The sequence below is a fragment of the Myodes glareolus genome, chromosome 14, assembly GCF_982192425.1.
Source record: "Myodes glareolus chromosome 14, mMyoGla1.1, whole genome shotgun sequence".
Classification (NCBI taxonomy): domain Eukaryota; kingdom Metazoa; phylum Chordata; class Mammalia; order Rodentia; family Cricetidae; genus Myodes; species Myodes glareolus.
Window position 1 is genome coordinate 68,764,710 of NC_142039.1, and position 10,848 is coordinate 68,775,557.

Consider the following 10,848-nt stretch of genomic DNA (forward strand, 5'->3'; position numbering starts at 1 on the left):
AAGCTATACACAGAACTTTAAAAGAGTCTTCAAGCCCTTTTGTACTTAGCACATCAAGCACAGAGGAATGGACTAGGAAGTGTAGCAGATTGGAGAAAGGCCAATGGGTAAAGAGCTGAACTCACTACTAAAAATTTCTCAGGAAAATATTAGGAAAGACTAGTGTGTGTGTGTCTCTGTGTGTGTGTGTGTGTGTCTTTGAAACAGGATTTCTCTGTGGTTTTGGAGCCTGTCCTGGCACTAGCTCTTGTAGATCAGGCTGGGCTCGAACTCACGGAGATCTGCCTGCCTCTGCCTCCCCAGAGCTGGGATTAAAGGCGTGCACCACCACCACCCGGCTGTTGTTTATATATTTTATCATCTTGTCTGGGACACATTGTTACTCCATTTGTGTTGTTTGCCTAATAAATGAAAAACAACAAGGAAATACCAAATAATATGGTTTTTCTCTTACAGAGCCAAATACCCCTCCCAATCTCCTAACTCCAGATATGAGGACAGACCTCACAGTCATAAACCTGGGTTACAGTGACTGTACACAGAGACAGGACATTGAATACAGCAATTACAATTCTTGTCAGTAACAGACGCTCAATATGTGCTGCACATGTCTCTGAATGTTGAGACAAACAGAAAGTGACAGAGAACACGTGGTCTGCTTGGTTAGATGCTTGTGACCTTGGTCTAGGTGGAGATGAGCTTCGTGGGTCTGGCATTTGAGACTCAGAACTTTGGGTAGCAGAGCACACTGTCCTACATAGCCTGGTCCTGAGGACGGGTCTTGCTTGAGACATGGATGCCATGTATGAAGGCTGGATCAGTCCACTTCTGCTGAGCAGCAATGATCCTCACAGTCAGTGTCTTAAAGGAGAGCCTGTTCATCATGTCACAGGCTCTGTGGGTTGCACATCCCTCATCCGGGTGCTACACAGGGCTGGGCTCACCTGAGGGCTCAAACGGGGAAAGGATTAACTTTCAAGATCATGCAAGAGGCCCTCCCATCACCCCAGGGAATGACTATAGACCCTCATTCATTCAAGACAAGTGTTCCACCACTAAGCTATACCCTTCCCGGCTTCTGTTGTTATTGTTGTTTGTTTTTGTTCCTTTTTGAGAAAAGGTCTTTCTAAGTTGCTGAGGCTAGCCTTGAACTTCTGATCCTCTTGCCTTAACCTGTTGAGTAGCCACCAGGCCTAGCTGTTAGCTCTTGATGGATCTTAAAGTTTGTAGAACGGAGGACCCTGTTCCTTATTGTCTCTTAGATGTGTTGGCCACACCCTCCCTGTCTTGACACATGCAAGTTGCTTCGGCAAAGTCACTAAGGATACAGCTCAGAGGTACAGTATGGGTTCAGAATCCCTCAGGCAGCCAGGCAGTGGTGGTGCAGATCTTTAATCTCAGCACTCAGGAGGCAGAAGGAGGCGGCTCTCTGTGAGTTTGAGGTCAGCCTGGTCTACAGAGTGAGTTCTGGGACAGCCAGAGCTACACAGAGAAACCCAGTCTCAAAAACCAAAACAAACAAATCAAATACACAACAAAATACAAAAACCGAAAGAATAACCCTGGGAGGAAACAGTCTGAGAAAAACCCTAAACACTGCCCTCCACGACACTGATGAAGCCTTAGTGCTGAGCAAATGTCCAGACGAAACAAGTGATCGGGTGAGCTAACACAGCTTCAAACACAATGCGGTGGGCAGAGCCGGTTTCTGTGTTTTGTTTTGTTTTATTGTTTTCTGTTACTTCCCCCACTCATCAGCTAGGTAACACATTGACACTCTAAATTTTGAGGGTACATATGATGCTGCAAAGTCCAGTCAGCACACCTGTGACTCTCAGGGGACCTGGAATCATATTTATTTATCAAAGATTTGTTTGTTTTTCTTTATGAGTTTTCTGCCTGCATGTGTATCAGGGCACTTCATGCCTGTTGTCTGAAGAGGCCGGAAGAGGGTAGCAGATCCTTTGAAACTGGAGGTAGGGATGGTTGTGAGCGGCCACGTAGGTTCTAGGAATTGAACCTGGGTCCTTCGCAAAAGCAGTCAGTGCTCTTAATCACTGAGCCACCTTCAGCATGTGGATCCTGATATTAAAAAAAAAACAAAAAACAAAACACAAAAACAAAGTCTAAATGGGAACACCTGAATACTGACTGGAAGTAGAGGTCGGAGTATATGTGGAAATCGTCACATTTGCTAAGCACGACCAAGGTACCAGAGCTATAGGGGTGAGGCACAATCCTCCCTCTGTGTCCACAAATTCCTTACCCATAGATTCGAGCAGTAAAGTTGATTGGAAAAAAATATTTGAAAACTCTTCCAGAAAGTTCCAAAAGCAAAGCTAAAATCACCAAGCACGAAGCCCATTCCCTCCAGGACAGTGGGAATGTTGTCTGTTGTGTTTCATGTCTGTGTCTTGGTGCTGCCTGCAACAGCTGCGGTGTGTGTGTGTGTGTGTGTATGTGTTGAGCATGTGCAGATTCAGTCTCGTCATCCTCTAGACAACTGTCCAGATGTGTGGGGAGGAGGGAGCATGGGCTCTGTGACTTGCGTACTTGGGGTTTTCTCTGGAGAGGACAGTGTGTAGGCTCTACAACTTGGGTACTCAGGGTCTTTGGCTACCTCCAGGGTGGTTCTGCAGCCAATGCATGATGGATACCAGGGGGCAGCTGTGTCTTATTTCTTGGTAAGGTGGCATGTCATAAAATCTGTAACCCATTTTATAATGGCACAGAAAAATACACACATAGCCCTGTGTTATCAGGAAAAAATACATAGATCAAGGTATGAGAATGTGAGAATACTGCCAAATAGTTTTGTTTATTTTTAATTTTTTTTAAGAATTTGGCTTTCTTATAAATCTTTACAAAGCTACTTATTTTCTCGTCTGTTCTTGAAAGGCTGTGCCCTTTCCCCTTGAGCTAACACTGGGCTCACCGAGCATCTGCGCTGTGGCTTCCGGTCAAACTGAAAGTGTTAGCACACATTTAGCTTTCCCCTGAAGGGAGCAGTTGCTCCTCCTATATCATATAGATTCTTCTATACATTCTATACCATATAGATTCTTCTATACATCATATACCATATAGATTCTTTTTTACTTTTTTGAGACAAGGCTTCTCTGTATAACAGCCCTGGCTGTCCTGGAACTTGCTTTGTAGACCAGGCTGGCCTTGAACTCAGAGATCCACCTGCTTCTCAGGTGAGCACCTCCACCACCTGGCTACTATATAGATTCTATACCACAATCCACTCATGATCCAGGGCCTCTCATGATCTTGCACCCTGGCTGGGCACAATGGCAGATTTGTACTGGGTGTTTCTGACCAGAAGGGGCCATCGTAGCTTCCAGCAGGAGCTGAAGGGGCAGAGCAACACTTTTCTTTCTGCTGTAGGACCTTGCCTGGTGCAATGAGGTCAAAACTGACCACACAGCCAACTGAGTGGCATGGAAACCTGGGAAAGCAAATTTTAACTATTCCAGCCTCTACCAGGGGTAAGCAAGGAAATAAGAGATTAGGAATCGGGGCTGGGAAGCTAACAAACAGATTTTGTTCTTAACCATTTCAGACAAAATCTAAATGTTCTTCTGAGCGGATTTTCTTGGCAGAGTATCTACAAATGTTAAAACAAAACGATGCAAACCCTGAAAACTTGGGGTTAGAGCATTGGCTCGGCAATGAAAAGCATGTGTGGTTCTTCCAGAGGACCCAAGTTCAGATCCCAGCATCCATGTCAGGCAATTCGTAACTGCCTGTAACTTTAGCTTCGGGGGATCTGACACACCCTCTTCTGACTTCATCAGTTATCCACAGACACGAGCACAACCCCCGCAAGGCACCTATATATAATGTATGGATAAGAAGAAAATACACCGAAAAGAAAACCCTGAAAAATAAATCGAAAGTTACTGAATTTACTGAGGACCAAAGCATTGAAGTCCACCTGTAAATATTTAACAAGCCCCAGATTTGCTCGCTCCACACCACACGTGGGGCTGAAACAAGATCATTAAGCAACGCAGCATGTCTTCAGAAAACATACAGCGGTGAAAACAGGTCTTCAAAATACAGCCAGAATGTGTGAGAGACCCTACAGAAACAAACAAAAGCCCTGGCATTCTCTGTGGGCACCGATGACAGGACTCAGATATTTTGGGGGTTTTGTCTCCAACGGCAGCAGAGGAAAAAGCCAACACACAGGATGCCCAGAGTGGGCACCAGGGGAGCAGCAACCTTTCTATGTGCACATCAAGGTAAAACATGCACAGGGGGCCCCTTATCACTCCAGCCCTACAAGTCGTCTAATCAGGGAAGCACACCACACGTCCTGCACTGTGCTTTTTAACTGGACAGCTGACACTGTGCCTGGAGTCCTTGGGATCCCCCCCCCCACCCCGCCCCAGAACGAGCCAGGCATTACTTATGACATCAGATATGTACCTGGAAATCTCGGTTGCTGGTACATGACACCAGCTCGGCAGTCATCTAGGAAGCCTGGTCCAGCATAAAGAAAACTCGAGTTTCTTGTGTGGAAACTTCCCAGGACCACACGGAGTGACTGGTGCCTGGCAGTACTCACACAGAAGGGTAAGATCCCCCAGCAGGCCAGAGTGGAGCAGCCTTGTGTCTGCCAGATTGAGAGCACTCACACAGTGTCATCTGCACTTTAAAACAAATTCAAGAAAGAAAAAAAAAACAACCCTCACCTCTCCTTTTTTGGTCACATCAGCTTTTCCCTGGTGGCTTTAAAAGCGTCTTTTCTTCCATGACACACTAGGAAAGGCACTCTTGGAGCTGGGGCGCAGTTACAAATGAGTCCCCCACAACTGTTTTCTATTTCCATTTTCTTTCACTGACTGAGAATGTAAATTGAACTCCAGAGCTATTGGGCTTTGTTCTGCCTCTCTGTGTGGAAATGTGTTCCGAATTAGAGTCCGCGGGTAAACCAGAGTCGTCCTGAATGTGGCCCTGCAGTTTTTGAACGGCCCCCAGCGCCAAGAAAAGACAGAGCGCAATTTTATGAGCCCCAGATGGTGTGGTGGGTGTCGCGGATGTCTTTATGTGGGGAGGTCACGGGTTCAGGTTCCATCTGGAGGGAACTTGCGGGGAGCCCTTCGTATGGAGGGGAGAGAGATGGGTGCTTGGGCAGGAACTGTAGCCACCTGCAGGCGCCACAGGCTGCTTTCCCGGCCCAGCCTTGTATCCCCGGCAGGCAGCTGTGGGAGAAGAGGCCGAGAGACTGAGAACAAAGGAAAGCCATCAATTCTCTCCCTGCCACCTTCTGTCTCCAGCCACTGTGTTGGGAAGATGCTTGAACCGGCTTTTCCCTTGCTTGCTGTTGGGTGTCAGTCTGGGCTCTTATTAACTCCCTCCTGAAGCCAGCAGAACTGATTTGACATGAGACTCAGCCGGAATGTTGACTTTTTGACATTGGGGTTGTCAAGTTCGAGTTGGAGAATCATGTAATTGAGTAACAACGTTTTTTAAAAAAGTAGCAAAGACAAAGAAACAAAAAACTCAATGTTTAAGTATTTTTATGATTTAGGGCCATATTTGCAGCTATCTCTGGTTGCATGAGGCTGGTGGAGGGTGTGGGTGGGGTAGGGTGGGCCAAAGGTTGGACTTGCCTGCTTAGGCCATCAAGACATGGTGGTCCTTAGAGAGGGAATCATCGAAAGGAAGTTGTTAAGACCAGTCTCTGCTGCATAAAGTGGTTACAAATGCTTCCTGGTGACATGGTTTGATTTGACTGGAAAATAATGCTAATGTGGCAAAGATATAATGAATAGCTCTATGGCCACACTTAATTCATGACTCCTCCTCCTTCTTTTCCTCCTCCTCTTCTCCTTCTTGCCTAGTTTCTAACTCACAGAGACCTACCTGCCTCTGCCTCTGCCTCTTGGGTGCTAGATTTATTTATTTATTTTGGTTTTCCCAGACAGGTTTTCTCTGTGTAGTCCTGGCTGTCTTGGAGCTTGTAGTATAGAATAGGCTGGCCTTGAACTCAGGGATCCATCCACACCTGCCTCCTGGGTGTTGGGATTAAAGGTGTGCGCCATCACCTCTCAGTAAATTTTCAGTGATTTTCTTTTTCTGGCAGTGGTAGCATTTGAATCCAGGGCCTTGTGCTGAAGATGAGCACTCATCCACTAGGCTATGTCTTCAACCCTCAAGTGCCACCATGCAAGAAGGGGCTCTAGCAGCCCGAGCATGGCATGGCAGACATTGCAGACAGATTTTGCCAAGTGTGGGCTTGCTAGAGTCCTCTCAATGCCTGGCTCCTTTCCCTTTTAATGGAGCAGGGGTGGGGGGAGGTGCACTCTCAGTGTATAAAACAGTGCTGTGCAATCCCAAGAACCAGCATTTGGATTCCCAGAACTCATATCAACGCCAGACAGGCATGGCAGCCATCTACAGTCCCAGCCCTCAGTAAACACAGACCGTAGCGCAGGCTGGCTAACAAAACAAGATGAATTATTGAGATCCTATATCACTGTAACATGAAGAGCGATAAAGGAAAATACCCACGTCAATCTCTGGTCTCTATATATGTGTGCACACATCATACAGTCACCCACATACGTGTGGATGTATCCATGTGCACACAGCACACATACACATAGACACATATGACTGAAACTTCGCCGGATAGGGTGGCACACACGTCATCTCAACACTTGGGAGGTTAAGACAGGATTGGAGTTTGAGTCTTGCCATGGTGAGATCCCATCTCAGAAAACAAACACAGTCTAGCATGGTTCAATGCCGGCAATCTCAGCACTTGAGAGGCTGAGGCAGGAGGATCAATTCAAGGTCTGTAAGTCTGAGGCCAGCTTGGCCAGCTTGATCTCCTTAAATTCCAGGACTACATAGTGAGATTAAGACACAAACAAAAGACAAAAGCTTGAATTGGTGTAAAAGACACAGTATCATAAATGCATCATCATAGCCATTTTTAAAAGATTTATATTTTTTATTCATATAACTGTGTCTTTCTGTGAGTGTACGCACACCTGAGTGTGGATTCATATAACTGTGTTTCTCTGTGAGTGCATGTACATCTGAGCGTGGTGCCCTTGGAGGTCACAGAGGACCCTTAGACCTGGAGTTATGGGGGTTTTGGGAGCTGCTGGATTGGGGGTTGGGAATTGAACCCTGGTCCTCTGCAAGAATATCAAACACTCTGCCAGGTGGTGGTGGCACATGCCTTTAATTCCAGCACTTGGGAGGCAGAGGCAGGTGGATCTTTGTGAGTTCAAGGCTACCTTGGTCTGCAGAGTGAGTTCCAGGACAGCCAAGGCTGCACAGAGAAACCTTGCCTCGAAAAAGCAAAAAAACAAAACAAAACCAAGCAAAAGAATATCAAGCACTCTTAACTGATGAGCTCACTTTCCAGCCCCAAAGCATTGCCAATGCACCGTCAACTAGCTGGCTAGAGGAGCTCTTCTTTTGGTGTGACCAGGAATCGAACCAAGAACCTCACAGAAGCTGGTCAAGTGCTCTGCCACTAAGCGCCATCCCTCAGTAGTCACCTCAACCATCTTAAAGGAAATGGTCTAGCAGTGTCAGCATCCATTACAACACACATCCCTGGAGATCCCTTTTTGTTTTAAACAGGGTCTCTAATATAACTCAGACTAGATCTGAACTCTGGAGCCTCCTGCCTCAGCCTCCCCGGTGTTGGGATTACAGGCATGTGCAATGTGACAGTCTTAACTCATATACTTCAGCAGACTTTTACAAATATTTATTATTTTTAAGTGTGTGAGGGGGTGAGAGTGAGTGTGTGAGCGCGGATGCTCTTGGAGGCCCATGGAATCAAACCTCCTAGACAGACAGCTGTGAGCCCCCTCATCAGAAGGTACAGGAAACGGTACCAGGTCCTCTGGAAGAGCAGCCACTGCTCCTAACCACGGAGTTATCTTCCATTCCACTTCGTAGACTTGCAAGCACGGGTTAAAGTGAGATTAGTTCAGAAGGGTGAGAAATATTTTCCCCTTTGTCTTAGGCTCATTGGTTATGGTCCTGTAAATTAAGCAGACAGCAAAGCTGACAACAAGAGAAAACCAGTCCTTGGTGTGTGTATGTGTTGCACTTATACGGAGAGGCTGGGGGAGGCACCGAGTAAGAGAATCTAACAGACAGTTTAGAACTGGGGCTTGTTTACCACCTCAACCCAAACCAGTAAATTGTAAACAAAAGACAGGAAAAGAGCCGAGATTGAAGAGGCAGCAGCAGGCTGTGGGGAGGTGGATGGAGGGGAGAGTGGAAGATGACCTGACTGGCTGGCTGTCTCCTAGGGCCTGGTGCCTCCCCAGTCTGTTGTTGAGTTGGTGATGAGTACCAGCTCTGTCTTTACTACTCAGAGGAAAGAGGAACTTAAGATATTTTTATATTTCTTTCCTCATTGTATGGGGGTGTGGGTGGGCGTATGTGGACACGTGTACCTTTCCTCATCCAAGTCCTGTCTTGGGAAGCAGAATGCAGACAAAGTATTCTCCTGTATCTGCTCCTTCATCTTCATGGTCAGCATGAGGCGGCTCTCTTGTTATCCACAGCCTGCGTCTCTTTTTGCTTTACAGAACAAATCTACTCCTGCCTCAGCTTTCTTGGGGTGCTGTGGGAGGAGAAGTGTGTGGCCAGATCACAGAGGAGTGCTGACACATGGGTGGCAGCTGGTTGGAGGAGTTTAGACCTGAAGAACCCATCTGTCACAAAATCATTGCTTCACCCCCATATGTACCTGTAGGGTGCTGGGCATCAAACCTCCTGTATACTTGGGGATCAGGTCTCATGTATACAAAGTTTTGCTGGCATGATGGACCAATAAGAAGGCTGTACACATAGAACAGAGAGTGGCAATCCTCCTGCTTCCTCACAGCTGGCATCTTGTATAACAGAGCCCTAAGCACAAGCCCAGGAAATTGGCATCAATGCGGTGCTGCTAATGAACCACGGCCCCAATCAGAGCTTTGCAATGTTCCCTGCTGTGTGTCCAGAGTCACCTTGTGTCCTTTCAGCTCCTTAGTCTGCTGTAGTCTGAGACAGATCGTCTGTCCTTCCTTGCCTGTCTCCTCAGCATTGGCCCTGGTGCACAAAGTACTTTGGCTCATCCTGTAGGATGTCCCTGAACTGCACGCCCCTGCCATTTTCTTCAATTACATTGGGGTTCAGCAAGAACATTAAGCACAACCATGCCCATTAGCCTTACTATTCCATAGACATCTCTGCTTCTTGGTCCTGTTCAGGAGCCCGTGGCACCTGCAGAGTTTCCCACTGTATGGCATCAGCATCAGGGAGACATTTGTTCTGAAATAGAAACATCGTGTTTCTGGCAGTGTTTCCTGTAGATGTTAGTCTCCATGCAGGAGCCATTACTGCCCCGGGTGCTAACGGTACCTTTCTCTCCCCACCCTGGTGCTTTTATTAATAGCGTTGGTTTGTAAGAAAGCAGTCTTCCATCTTCTCCCTGTTTATTTTTTTCATTTATCCAGTCTTTAGCTTGCATCTGTATGAAGCCACTGGTCTCACTTTACGGTCACTGTCACTACGCATTTGTGATGCTGATGACCCTGGGACTGAGGCCTCACCACTCTTCCTAGAGCACGGCACTGTGATTCAACTCCACCCTCACACGTACCTTTCCACCAGCGTGTATTACATAGACATTGGATTTACCCCCAAGATCTTTTTTTTTCAATTTAACATAATTCCTTTATTGATTCTTTGGGAATTTCACATCATGCACCCTAAATCCGCTCACCTCAAGTTCCCCTATATGCTTTCCTTGCCCCTGCAGCACCATCCCCCAAAAGAAAATTCAAAAACATCAAGCCAATGCAAAACAAAGCAAGCAAGCAAGCAAACAAAGAAAGAACAAACAAGCCCCCCAACCCTCTCGGCTTCTCTATCTTTCCTGCCTCTCCTACACCTCTTCTATTAGTCCTGGTGGCATTGGGAGCGGTGTGTCACATGGCATATACTCCTTCGTCCAATCAGCTTTCCTAGTAAATGTTCATTGCAATGAGTTACTTGTCTGGCTCAAGGCCTCTGAGATACAGAACACCATCCTCATTGGGTCCTCACCGAAACTCTTCTGGGATATCCCGTGGCCACCCTGAGTCACGGAGATCCCGCTACTATCGTTCTGTAGGACCAGGCCCTTCACGGGCTCCATCAGGTCCTAGATGAGGTGGATGCTAGGGTGGACCAACTCAAGGACCAGCTGTGGGCCTGGGTGGTAACTGAGTTGGTCAGTCCAGACCACTGGGGCCACCTGCCTCAGGCGAGGGGGCAGAGCCAGCTCCCCTATGCCCATGCCATCAGGGTCAGATCGCCCTTGCCTGTGGTGAGGGATTGGGCCATCTCTCCCGACTGCAGGGGTCAACTGTCCCCTGAGGGTTAGGGCCAGCTATCTTGCTATAGTGTCCAGTGACAGGCAGGGCTAGCGAAGGACAGAGTGGCTCAACATGGCCCTTCATCACACATGATTCCTATGGCCCTCAGAGGTGACACAGGCCACAGATATCAACACAGATCCCAGCTGCAGTCAGAGCATGGCTGTAGACATGGCCCTGGGCAGCAGTCCGGGCTTGGATGACACCATGGCCCCAGGTGGCAGCACAGGCCTCTCAGATCTGTATGGCTCCAGCTGCAGCATTGGCCTCAGATTCCAAGAAGGCCACCGACTGTGGCCCAGACACCAGGACTCCATGTGGACCCTTGTGGCAGTATGGGCCACAGCCTGCAACACAGACCCCAGCTGCAGTAGGACCATGGACCCAGACACAGTCCTCAGCAGCCCCGAGGGTCTGGATATCACCATGACCCAAGGTGGCAGCGAAGGCC